Raw genomic sequence first — 13,906 nt, forward strand, 5'->3', positions numbered from 1 at the left:
ACGAGATGGCAGGCTGCGATGCTGTTTTCGCATTTGCCAGCCAGTCTTCAACTGGAAATAGTTTCCCCTCTCAAATGACAGCAGCCCCCAGGTAGCAGGGGTGACATTTGCTTTACATTATGATACACACTAATTAATCATTAGCGATCCCAGAAGTATGTCGGCTAAAAATGCTTTGCTATGGCTCGTCACAGTAGGGGCTTTCAATATTGATACTATTACACACACATATGTTCCACGGCTGGATGCTATATACCGACGGATTTAGTGTTTTAGGCTACAGAATATCTTTTAAGTGCTGCTAATTATTGTTTGATCAAAACCCTTATAGTCAGTAATGAACTTGGTATCTTATACTTTATGCGATAAACTCTTGAGATTAGGTCACAAAATAATTGCTTGACTAGGTGATGAAGTAGGACTTTTACAAACTAAAGCTGCTGCAAAACTAACTGGAAATTTTTATGGCATAACCCAGGCTTTTTGGACTGGTTGACTGGACATTCTTCCACCCACGTGGCAGCCTCTATGCCAACAGCCTGCGGCCACCTCCTTTCAGCCCACAGCCAAACAGTGCCTCAACAAAGGTGACTGGAGACCTGAGAGCACTGTAAAAGATGATGCCAAACCGTGTTTCAAATATGACCAAAGCTTCATGCCACTTTGGTGAAGACACTGAGATATTTTGATTCACCTCTATTACCTAGTACACAGGCACATCAGGGATGGAAAATAGGAGATGATGGAGAGTAGAGGGAGGTTGACAGCAATAAAGCTGAACAGGAGGGAAGTACTGTGCCTAGAAGCACCAGCAGCTCTAAGTCGAGTCTCATGTGCCTTCAACCCCAGTGAAAAGCACCCAGGACAGTCAGTAAGGAGGAGAAGAGATTGGGACCTTGGTTTCATGCCAAGTACAAGACGAGCTTTTTTGGAAAGGTAAGCACACACAAACCTTCTGCCTGGGAACTCTCTTCAGTGGCTGCAAAGCTGCTGACCTCTCTCCTTCTTTCACCTCATCATGGCTACACACAAGCAACGCAAAACCGAATGTCCCTTACAGATCCTACCACAACAGTCCTGCCCTCAGTAGGTTCATCTTCAGTGATCCTAAGGAAACAGCCACTCTCCCCACTCTACGGTTAAGGACATAGGGTCCTACCTTGGCTATCATGGTTCAGGAGTCCTTCAGCAGATCCTTTCAAACAGTAAAGTATGTTCAGGTGCAGACCAATGAGGGGAATCACAGACGGTTAAAATATTCTGTAATAACAATAAAAAAATCCTGAGTGCTAAAATAATTTGTAAGGAAAAACTATAATCACAACAGCTTTAGAAATGCTCTAGCTGATGCAGAGGGTTGGTTCAAGGTGGTCCAAAGATGACTGAGCTCTGAAATTATATTTAGAGAAGTCCCCATAGTGCAAAGTCAGGGCCTGAATAGACACAAGGGTTTTACCCACCATCCTTGTTTGGGCTCCCACGTGTTTAACACTCAAGTTTTCCCCTGCGCCTTCTTTGTTTGGATATTACAATATACAACGAGAAAGAAACCCATCAAAACAAAAGCTCTTCTTTCAAAGAAAGCCAACCAAAAACCACACACCAGGTAGGCTGACACCATTGCAAGCTCCTCTGGGCGCCATCGGCATTGGATGAAAGTTAAACTGTGTAGAAAAATCTTTTCTAAACATAAAAAAGAAAGCCTTTGAATCTGCTAGTCTTGCAAGACAAATGTTGAAAGGTGAAGACCACGGGCTTTCACAAAAGTTATGAAGTGAATATCGATGATGCTTCTCCTCAGGGAAATAAAGCTGAAGCAACCAATAAACATTTGTTTAGGGATTTTTCTCTACCGCTACACATCACCTGTGTGTCAGAGGGACACACGTCAGCCTAGATTTCAGTCGCTTCCACCTCCATGAATGCTCTGCTGGGCCCAGGAGATGTGTCCACCCTTATCTTACTCGCTCCTGTAAAAGCTCTGGCTCGCGTCCTGGAAATCCTGTTTCTAATGTGAACGATTCCTTGGTACAAGCGAAGACCAGGTCAGCATTAAACAGCTAAAGAACTGGCAAAACCATTATTGATCTAATGGGTCAGGAAATTAGTCCTGTTCAAGTAATGGAACTCTGTTAAACCAGACAAAACAAAAGAAAAAGAAAAAAGAGGAGGAGAGAGAGAAGCATAAAAAGAAAAAGGAAAGATTCCCAGTTCCACTTGATTTCAAGACTACAGGTTTTAACAAAAACACCAAATATCACTAACCTTTTGATACAGCTGTGACAGTTAAGATTTACAATCGATTTGGCTACTTGCACTTTGATTCCCTCAAACTAATGCAGAGCTTGAGGATTATCTATAGTAAGCCAAAATGATAAAAAAATGGGACTTACAAGTTCAATCCCTGGATTCGAAATGAAGGTGATTTCTGAAGGGGTAAGCACTCCATCACCTGTAGGATCTGCAGAAATCTTGGTCTTTCATTTTTATGTTCCAAGGCACCAAAAGTTTGCAGCCCTGCAGCTACTCGCTCCCACCCGCGGCTTTTCCCAGGCAGAATTTTCTACGAGCAGAATAAGGAGGAAAGTTGCCTCTTTCCCCATATGGCCACCATCAAGGCTCGCAGTGTCCAGACATGTCTGCATTCAGCCACTTACATCAGCTTGTAAGGTTTCTTCATAATCAGCAACCTTCAGGAAAGTTTTCTAATCCAACAATAAATTAAGATGTTGCCATATTTACTGTGCCATTCTGAACATGCATTTGTTTTTTTTTTTACTTGGTCACTAGAAAGTGAAGAGAAAGCAGCCGCCAAGGAAGAGAATTTTTACTGTCGTATCAATTGATTTTTAAGCCTGTATTGCTCTATTTTAAAACTTTTGGATTTAATCCTCATTCTATCTTCTCCCCCTCTCATGCCAACCATAACACTTATTTAAAATTCCCTCTTTTCCTGACGTATTACAGGTCTGAAAGCCTCCGTGGTAGTTTAAACTTCAGCATCTTTTCAGCAGCCCCCTGATTTATGAGCTTACGGTTTCTACATTCTAGCTGCTTTACACCGAAGCTTGAAAACGTAGCAAGAAAATAAAAAATAAATAAATAAAGCAAGCTGACTTCTAGCAGCGGGATGGTATCCCTCAAGACGTGCAGATTTTGTTCCCTTCTTGCTTGTGAAACAGATGGCGTTTTATGCTTAACACAATCAGTACCATTCTCTATCTGTTGCCTTCTAACCTTCCCCACCTGTGTGAAACCCCGCCAGAGCTTAATGAACATACTTGGAGCTGTCTGGACTGAATTAGTCCCAGTAGGAGTTACCCTTCAGGTACTCCGCAGTCTCTCATGGCCGTGTAACTGCAAAGCAATACAAGAAACCTTTACACTGTGGCTAATTAAATAAAGGCTTGCCTCTGCTAAGTGCGTTTTTTTCCCTTCCAAAAGCAGGTAACGTCTAGCGTGTTCAACTATTTTGGAAGCATTTGCCGCTATCTTGAACGTTCTGGGACAGAAGTGGCATCAAAATGGGGTCAGAATGTGATTTTAAGCCACATTCAAATTCCATTTTTAAAGCTTTTTTCACTTCCACATACCAAATTACAACAATAATTACCTCGCAAAGGAAAGGTGTTACCAAAATAAGTTTTTTCAAAATTCACAAACAAGACACAACATTTTGTTCCTAAAATTCATCCCTTAAATCTGCATTTTCCCACTTGAAATACTGCAAAAATTACCTTTTTCGGCAGCAGATTCTTTAAAATGAAGATGAAATTACAGCCTGGTTACTTTGACCACATTCCACATCCCAGAAGGTGAATATTAAAAATGTCTCAAAGACATTCTAAAGTAATTTCCTCCATACTAATTATCAATTGCATAAAATTGTTGTAGTGAAGTAATTCAGCAGCCTGACATTGCTTCCAGAGTACCCATAGTGAGACCTTTGAGTTTGCTGCTGGCTTTCATTCCTCTGTCTGATGTTTGAGACAAGTCCGTCTAGTTTCCAACCTAAAGAAGTGCAAAACTTCCATTAAATTAATTGCACCATTGATAAGAAAGGGCAAAATGAGTTTTACAAAGCTAGCTTTGACCAAGGATGGATTCCCATTGAATTGCAATCAAGCGGATTGTTAACTTTTCTCAGGAATGTTCACCAAAATAGCAATTTATCCGAGTTCTCTATTTTCAATTTCCTCATGCTGAGGTTTAGCTGTGGATCCTTTCTAGGGTGTTCAGGTGTACACAGATAAGACAGACTCACATTTTCTTAACACATCAAGGAGAATTCCAGGAAACAGAGCCAGTCACAACGATGAGTATCCATGTGGGGATCCAGAGTTAAATTTAAGTATTTATCATAGCGAAACAGAAGACTCTTTCTCCTACAACTTCACCACGAAACACAATCAGGAAGGTTTGCAAAACTTTTCCTCAAAAAGAGCCATGCCAGCTTCTTCCCTTGAAGAAAAAAAACAAACTTATGTTCATGACAGTGGCCAAGGTGTGTCCACTCTTAGTGCAGAGAAGGGGGTGAAAACTGTATTACCAAAATCCAAAAGAAACAACTTTCTTATTCAGAATGGAAGAGAACGGCACAGACAGATACTTAACAGAGGCAGGTTTCCAACAATGAGTTCTCTGGATTTTCCTCTTCTCTTGGTTACCCCTCTGCACCTCCACGTTTGGTTCCCAACGCAGTGCAATGGCTGGGAACCAGTAGGGCAAGCAACGGCTCTCAGAACTGGACTGGGAAGAGCAAACCAAGGGACAGAAAACAGCAAGGAAATGGATGGGAAGAAAAATGCCATCAAGCTGATTTCTACAGGAAATATCAATTTCCTACAAGGAAGGAGAGAGCCAAACTACAGTCTGATCCAAAGCCCCAAGACATCAAACACCACCACCGATAGGGCCTTTCCTGCAGGAGCCAGCAACTGATCTTTACTGATTCAGCCCTGGGCTTCAGCTCCTTCAAGCAGCACTGGTCCTTGCTGCCTGCTCCGTTTTGCAGCGTGAACATATGCCTGGGTGCCATAAGCAGATTCTGGGGTACAAGTCCCTTTCTTCTCCAGACCATTGGTCTGGATGTACTCTGCTAATTTCTGTCTTAATCGAGTTGGACCCTCTCTGCTCCCTTAGCCCAGGGTCCCTTGCAAGTGCTCTAGATCAACCCTCCTATTCCAAAAGTGGCTGTTTGCTAAAATGATTGATATCTGAGAGTTATTTGTATAATAGTAGGAAGATGACACCTCAACAGACTTCTCAAAAATCCTTCTAGGGCCAGCTAGAGTAGAGGAACGCGATGATCTTTAAGTGTGTGTGAAGGCAATAAGCTGTGCAGAAAGAAGGTTTCCCCGTTTCACCTACTGGGCAACTTTTGGGGTAGGAAAAAGCTAAATAGGATCACAACTTTGTTATAAGAAAACTGACAAGGTACGAGGGTGTTATTTAAACTAGAAAACAGGAGGAAACTGAGCATACAAAGCAGAGAGAGGCTGTCAGTTATGTGTAGGTAACGAGATATCTGGTTGTAAAGGAGAGGGCAAAAATTACAGCTGAGCCCTGCAATAGGCAGGCGGCCCTCCTGGGGGGACGTTCCAGCCATGCAGCTCAGCATCACAAAAGGTGGTCAATAAAACAGAGTGCAGTGGTCAAACAAATGCCAGCAATCGCTCTTCCTTACACTGCCATTTAGCTGAACTCCAGGAGGGATCGGACATCCCAAATAAGAACACAGGGGGCACTTTGTTGGGGCCACAGCGGGAAAGGAAAATAAAAAAGCCTGGTCAACAGTCTAGGGACTTCAATAAGACAGACTGGTGAGATAGGATGGAAGGACACAAGTGGATGATCCACAAACCAGCCTTTCAAGCAATTTGTCACCAATACCTGAAGCCACGTGCTTGGAGATTTTTCTGGTGTTTCTAAGACGTGCAGGATAAATATTAAGGAACAATGGCTCTGGGCACTCTGCCCATCTCCGATTCTGTCACAGGGACTCACAGAGGAGAAGGCAGCAGGACTGACTGTGTAGGATTTAAAGTGAGGAGTTAGTGATGTAAGTCCCACATTCACACCGTGTGACAGGGCAGGCATTCCCATGATATCAGACTTTAGAGTCATGGGAATAGCTTTAAACTCCAAGAAACCCACAGAACAAATGGAGATGCCCTATCTCCAGGAAAGACAAGACCCATAGGAAGGATCTGCACCAATCCTACATGTACCATTAGGATACAGAACTGGGGAAGAGAGAGTCTTCTCCACAGTCACTCTACCTACTAATTCTAGTCTTTGGTCTTCTCTACCAAACCAAACTCCCAGTATCAGCTGTCCTACCACAACCCCGGCCATGACAAGGTACTGTAGTTTTACGGAAATGCACTGGATGAGGGCAACATTCATGGGGCTGTAGTGCTCTTTGCAGAAATGTCCCATTTGGATTATAAACTGAGGCAGCTGTTGAAAGTTACCTTTCTTGCTTAAAAAAACCCAACAAGGTCCTCCTCTAGCAGTGAAAAATGACATGCAGAAGTGCGTTGAAGAACTAACTGTAGCTGAATCACTCAGTACAAAGGGGCATAGTGTAATTAAGTTCAGTGTCCTTGTGGGAGGGAATGCAACAAAACCTAGCACTGTGACATTAAGCTTTAGAAAGGGGATTTAAAAAAAAAAAAAATGAGGAAGCTAGTCAAAAAGGCCCTGAAGTCAGAAGTAAGGAAATTAAAATCCTTCAACTCAGCATGGAGGCTACTTAAGCAACCATAATAGAGTCCCAGAAGGAATGCATAGCTTTTCAAAGAAGCACAGAAGGCAAGAAAAATAAAATTAGCATGGGAAAACAGCAAGGTTCAAGGGGTTATTTAAGCCAAACAGGTAGAATTCACAACTAAGTGAAAACCTACCTTAAGGGAAGGCAACAGGAAGGAACGCAACCCATGGAAGGTTCTCCCCATCACGCACACATGTTTCAAAAGTTGTGCTGACCGAGAAGTGAGCTAGGCTGAGGGAGGAGGGGGGGTAAGGAGAAAATAGCTAAGGAAAGAAAAAATGAGTAACTGGAAAAATGGATACCCAGAAGATTTCAAGGGGTAATAACAGTGAATAAGACGACTGCAGAGAAAATAAGTTATTTCTCATCAGCATGGAGGACACTGTGAGAATACAAGTTGCCTGAGGTGAGGGAATCTAGGAGAAATAGAAGAGATAAAATCAAGGAAAGGAAAAAATAAATAAATTAAAACCCAAGAGATCCCTGGAGCCAGCTGGAACAGGGAACTGCTCCTTAGGATGGTGCAGCTGGGTGCTGATCACAAGTTATGATTTTACAGTGAGCCCGTATGGAAAGTGGCAAAACTGCTGCACTTGAGACACTTCCTTATCTCCACAGCCTCTTGATGTCTTATACAGCTCACAGCGACCTCTGAAAATATGAGGGGACTTGAAGGCCCTGGGAATGCCTCATGACCCTTCCAGACCATGAACAGCATGATGCATCACTTCTAGATGAGCCAGGTGAAGCAGAGCCTTCCTCACTTTAATTTAGTTGGGCTCCAGCAAAGCGCCCTTTCCCCAGCTGCATCCAACCTGCAGCCCAGAACACACTTGTTTGAGCTTTAGTCATTTGTGTGGTCTTTTAAGGAATTATCCATTGCATTATTCAACAAGAGAGCACAGTATTTACTGGATTACTGTGTCTATACGCCCTTAAAGACACAGCTCACTGGTTTCGGAGCCAGCTGCACCATGGCAAAGCAATGAGCGAACATATTTCTTTTCTCCTCTATTTTTGAGCTACACAAGAAAGTTCCTTAAAAAAACAAACAAAAAAAAAAAAACCCAAACCCAACAGGACTGGTGGCACTACAATAAAAACCCCATCAGTTCTAGGTAGCTCTCTTTTATGCAATATATTTGCTGACCTGGTCACAAATTGGAGGTGGTCATAGCTCATTAAAGCGCCTCATACAGACTGCGGCTGCAAACAGGCAAATTATCCTTCCATAGGCAAAACAAGGACCATTTTGGCGTGTGTATGTGTGTGTGTCATATTGATTTCAGTAAACACTAAAGGACTCACTCACAGTGTGTCCAGCTGTAGCATATGGCTAATTTCTGTGCTGATCTCTGCTTTTCAAAAGGCACATGCCCTCAAAGAAACAAAAAAGAAGGGAGTAGAATGCATAGTGGCCACTGACTGAGTGGACTCCATGGTGCCTGCAAGCTGGGAAGATGCTGGCAGCACACGCTGCAGCATTTTGACTCCTGTAGCAAGCAGCACACCATCCTCAGGCCAAAGATGCAGGAGAATCGTTGTGGTTGGGTGGGATAAACCAGAAGCATCAAGGTAAGACAGAAAGGGAAACAGAGATACAAGGAAAGTGGAAAAGAGCTGCAAAACAGCCCTCTCCAGAGTTGTGCAATTGGATGCTATGCAGCTGGAGAACCTTCCATTTGAGCTAACTGCTTGTCAGGACACAGTTAATCAGTTGGATGGGGGATAATTATACAAGGGGTTGAATGGTGTTGCTACACACAGTTAAGGAGTTGCCCCAAATGGTTCCCTTCCATGAAAACTATTTCTGTCCTTGTATGTGCATGTGGACACGAGGACAGGGAACCACGCTGCACACCAATGGACAATGACAACGTGCCTTAGTATAAAGACAGAGATACCAATTTGTGTTGAGGACAGCAAACCTGACTACCTGGTAATCCTCTACAGATAGCTGCAGATCATCCGTCCAGCTCCAGTTAGAGATCGAGGATCTGACTCTGAGTCCATAAGCCATTGCAGGTCCAGGTTATGACACTAAAAGACAGAGCAGAAGTGACGAACACTTTATTTGGGAGACAGAGGCATGTCCTTCATCAGTAAATGCTATTTAATGTCCTCACGTCCTCTTCCACTGATAAATATTCAGAGGTACTTTCTGAATAAGGAGCTGTTTGGGCTGACATTTTCATATTGACACAAATGAATTTAATAAGGACTTACATGAAGAAAATTTGTAGCTCTGTCTGTGTCTCTAGAACAAGCTGTCTCTTACAAATACTCCTGGTACCGCTGCAGCAAATATCGAGCATTAAAACGGCTGCACAGCTCAGACAAAAGGTCCCTCCAGCCCAGCTACCCGTCTCCAAGAGTGGTCAACAACAGATGCGCTACACAAGAGTACGTGCAGAGGGCAAGCACACTGTGGTATTTATGCAGAATACTCCTCCAAGGTTATTCTTGGGGAATTCCAGTGGCAGAGGCCACGTCTTTTATTTAAAAAGCTCTGGGAGGGTTTTTCTCCCACCTCCTCATAAGAAAACAGGTATTCCTCAGTCCCATTTACTACCATAGTTCCAGCAATCAACAGTATTACTACTAAAACAAATTCCCGATGCGGATATTACCAAATATGACCAGAACAAAACTTCAGGCTCTGATCCGGTCTGGTTAAAGTTAGTACCTCAGCATCCTGAGCTTCTGTTAGAGTGCTCTCTGCTCTGCTGATTGTAGGCTAAACTTTTTTCATGGTTACACCATGTAAATCAGGAGTCCAGCAGAACTAAAGGAAACTACACTGGAGTTATATCACTGTCAGAGAGCAAAATTTAGTTCAACGTTACATTAATCTTTTTATCAATCACATAGCTTACACGTCAACTCATAAACTCACTCTGGCTACGCTTTCCCAGAGTCAGGAGTAGGGGGAGGTTATTGCAAAATATCACTGAAACTCTATTTGTCCAACATTAGATTGGCTGACTTCCACGAGGAATGCGTTCAGTTAATTGAAAAGGTTTTGGTTAAAGTTTGCCAGCAAGAGATCATAGAGTTCTAGACAACACATACTGTGAGTATGAACTCCATTCAACCTTTGGAATACCTCTGTGAAGGCAGGAAATTGAAATATTGTGCTATATTGGCAACTAAATGGTCATTTATCATCCATGCTAAGTTTGGAGCACAGCGAAATGATTTTTAAACTCTCTGAGGGCCCTTATTAACAATTACAAGGTGTGTCTATATAGATATAGATTATGTATTGAAATACGGTTTCAAGAAGAATACGAGACAATCAACAGCTGTATCTACCCTCCTATTTGCCTAAGATCAAATTTGGACTATGCTCAGAGGCACAAACACTATATTAAAGTACAATAGAGTTAAGACACCTACTGACAAAAGCAAGGAAATTCACAGTTGAGGGGGAAAACACGCCATATGTTCTGCAGTACCTAGGAACAACAGGGAGCATTCAGCTCATCATTAAAGAGGCACCCAGTTGTGCCTAGGTATTGCAGAACATATGGAACACTTCCCTGCTCATGTCTGAATTCCCTTACTATTGTCAGCTTATGGATCAAGCTTGTCTTTTTGCCTTTTTTTTTTTTTTAATATAGAGTTCAGGGGATTCTTTAAGTAGTTGTTTAGTTTGTAAAAGACCACTTTATTTTTATAATTATCAGCCCCCCGGACATACATAAATTATCGCAAGCCTGCTTTTAAGAAGAGTTCAGGATCACTGGAAACTACGACTTGTAAAAATAAAGCAGCGAGTTGCTCAGAGAGTTTCCAAGCAGACACCTATGGAAGGTTAGAGCTGGCAGGGCTGATCTGTTTTACTGTAACTGAAAAGCAGCTCTTTCATTTTATACTTCAGTCCTTCCCTTTAAACCACCTCAAGGTTTTAACTGCTTAAGACAATATAATCAATCCATTGCGCTGCAAATACTTATATTTTAATTGCTAGACTGTGACAAGTCCCCAGTCAGAATCGCCATGCGCTGTGCTTGGTACTGTATATCTATTTAGGAGATCCAAAGTACTTACAGTCAAAGCAGCTAAGGAGCTAAAAGAAAAAAGATAATGGTTATTGTCCCCATTTTAGAACTAAGGTTTCCATCAAGCAAGAACGATCTGGGACTAAGATGAACTGAACTCTCTACCAACTTACAATTCAGCATCCTGCTCTAGCCCACTTCTGTATTTAATTAAAATAGTAGTGTCATTAAGGCAAAAACTACCATACAGGGAGATGGCAACCCTGTGTGCAGGGCTTTATCCACACGGACACCATTCTCTGCAGTAAGCAGTGCTGGCAACACGCTATCGCTGCAGGCCTGGCACGGTGATGGGCTCCTTTTAATGTTAGCACGAGAGGGCAGCATTGCTACTGGCACCCGTTTATTTGCATACAGTAGCTTCCTCTTGCAGGGGGAGGTGGCAGCCAAGTGTCCTTCCTTATCCCCAGAGATGTCCCCATGGAGACATGGCAAAACCATTTTGTTCAGAACTTGCATGGAAATTAACTTTGCCTCAACATTTTGTATTTTTTTTTTAATTAAAAAGAAAAAGTAGTAAAATGTCAAATTATATAGAATGTCACCTCTTTTATGAAAGCATATAGAAATATGGTGTCTGAAACTACTCCAATCTTGCCAAAATGCATCTGAATTTGGTTCTCTCATTCAAAATATATAGAGGAGAAGAATAAGGAAAGAGGGTTTGTACACACATATGAGGTTCTGTCTGATCTGAACTATAGTATGATCTTATATATGTACTGGATAACTATACATCTCATTTTCCTAGCTGTCCTGGTTTCAGCTGGGATAAAGAAAATATTTTTTTCTAGTGGTTACTGTGTTTCAGATTTTGTATGAAAGGAATGTCAATAATGCATATTGTTTCAGTTGTTGCCAGTTGATGTTTATATTTTTCAAGGACTTTTTTCGGTTTCCCATAGAAGCTGATAAGGAGCATAGGTAGAATGATGGAATCACTCACCAATGGAATATTCCATGCCATAGATGTCATGACATATCAATGGGGTTAGCAAGGGGGATACTCACAATCACTGCTCAGGACAGTCCCGATTCATCTATTTACTAGATGGTGAGAGTGACTTGTGCCTCGTATATTCTTTTACCATTATTATTATTATTATTGTTCTTTTTCTGTTATTTTTATATTAAACTGTCTCAACACACAAGGTCTTTTTTTTCCCATTCCCCTCCTTTTCTCCCTCTTCCCCCTGCCCTTCTAGGGGAAGGGAAGAACTGGGCGAGGGGCTGTGCGGTCCCAGCTGCCACCTGGGGTTAAACCACGACACTAGGAAACAAGCTAAGAGAGCGAGTTCGCCTTCATGTTTTGCCTCCTAAACCTCTCTCTTCCTGTCTCCAAATCAGACTGTTCTTTGAGTAAAATTATAATAATCAAAATAGAACTTTGATGTTTCCAAAATTTCCAATTTTCCATTTTGCCCCACCCTGCTCAGAAAGCAACAAACTCTTTACAGACTCTCAGCTGGCCACCTATTCCCTTGGCTTTATGGGGTAAGCCCATCACTGCTGCTTACACAGTTTTTACAATTTAGGGCTAAACGGTGACCTGAGAAAACCCTGCACAGCCAAAGACAAATCTCCACAGGTCCTGTGGGGTCCTCGCATGCATTGCTTGCCAGCTTGGCTGCCTCCATTTCTCTCCCAGAACCAGTTACACCCTTAGATGCTTAGGTAAGGAGAACGAGGAGTTGATCTGCTCTTCATTGCCTTTCCCCTGTTGTTCTGGGAAAAGCCAGAGAAGTCCCATTCAGAAGCTGTCCTGGGGACGTTTGCTGCCCTCAGGCAGTAACCCCTACCCGTGCTCGGTCCTTACCCGGCCGCACACTGAGCAATTCTTGAGTTCACCACTTCCAGTTTGGCCAGGAGAGGTCATGGGGAATGAGCAATAACCAAGGAAGAAAAGTTTCTTTTGCCTGACATGTCATTCATTGGGGGCACAAACGCAGCCTCCTGGCTGAAATAATATCATCAACCAGAAGAATGCAATGGAGAAAGATCTTGTACCCATGGGAAACTGCCCAGCCTCTTCCTTCCTTAGTAAAAGGAGGCAAGGAGGTTGCACGGCTGGTTTTAGCCAGCCTGGATAACTAAGTCTGAGCCAAACTCAACCAACCTCCCCAGGCCAAAGTAAGCTTATAAGGGCTGTACTTTCAACCCAATCCATGCATAAAATGAAGCTAAGTTCTAAATCAAAACAGTGAAACAACTCAGTCACAGTACTGCAACCCATTCAGGTTCCTCCTTCAATCCTTAAAACACCTTCCTTCCCCTCCAACAGAGCATTACAATGCTTTATGATCTGACTACAAAAGTTAATTCCTATTTGTAAAAGTAGTTCTAACCAGGATGATAGGTTAACAAGAAAACTATATACTAAGACCAGTGAATTATCTGACCGTGTTGACATTGTCAGGACTGGAAGTACCCCTGGCACGCCGAACCATTTCACATATTTGCATAAAAGTTAGGGTGAAAGATTTGTAAGGAAAGCACTTACCATGAGCAGACAAAGGGAAGCGCAGACAGCAATGTTGTTACACTTAATTTTCTGTTCCAGCCTGCTCAGCTCTCCTGGGAAGCAATGCTTTTCCCTTTATTAAAGTCCTTGAGAGACTGGATACTCTACAATTCAGATTTTAATAGTCTGCATTGATGTTGACTACTCAGTTATTAAGTTGTCTTCCAGAAGTTCATCCGAACCCTCCATCTGAAGAGGCTGTGGAGCAAACACATCAGTGTTCCCCTTCAGATGCCCTCTGTTGCCTTGAGAACTGGCAGCAGTATCTCTAGGGAAACCACTGTCATTGCTCTGCTCCATGGGCACAGGAGAGAAAGGCTGAGCTGCAGCTGGGGAAGCCCAACTTTCTGCACCCTCTTCTGATGAAGGCTCGTGTGGATCTCAAGAAACAGCTCTGCCAACCTCCCTTCCTCAGCACTTTAAACTGATGTGATTTCAAGACTCGAGTGACGCAGCAGAGAACATCATCCACAACGTCCCGCACCTTTTACACGCTGAAGGAGCCTTTAAAGAGAGAAGGAGACTGGCAGGATCCCTCAGAAGAGC

At 42.7% G+C, this 13,906-nt stretch overlaps 1 long non-coding RNA gene across 2 annotated transcripts in view; it reads right to left on the reverse strand.

Moving 5' to 3' along the window:
* Positions 1 to 3,156, reverse strand: part of LOC134521162 (uncharacterized) — a 59,684-nt gene extending 56,528 nt beyond the window's left edge. For both annotated transcript variants that reach the window (XR_010072660.1, XR_010072661.1), the window contains exons 1-2: positions 2,394 to 3,156; positions 1,160 to 1,260 (exon numbers count right to left, since the gene is read on the reverse strand). This is a non-coding gene — a long non-coding RNA (uncharacterized LOC134521162). The remainder of the gene's footprint in view (positions 1 to 1,159; positions 1,261 to 2,393) is intronic.
* Between the last annotated feature and the right edge of the window lie 10,750 nt (positions 3,157 to 13,906).

This window comes from Chroicocephalus ridibundus, chromosome 9 (genome assembly GCF_963924245.1).
Source record: "Chroicocephalus ridibundus chromosome 9, bChrRid1.1, whole genome shotgun sequence".
Classification (NCBI taxonomy): Eukaryota; Metazoa; Chordata; class Aves; order Charadriiformes; family Laridae; genus Chroicocephalus; species Chroicocephalus ridibundus.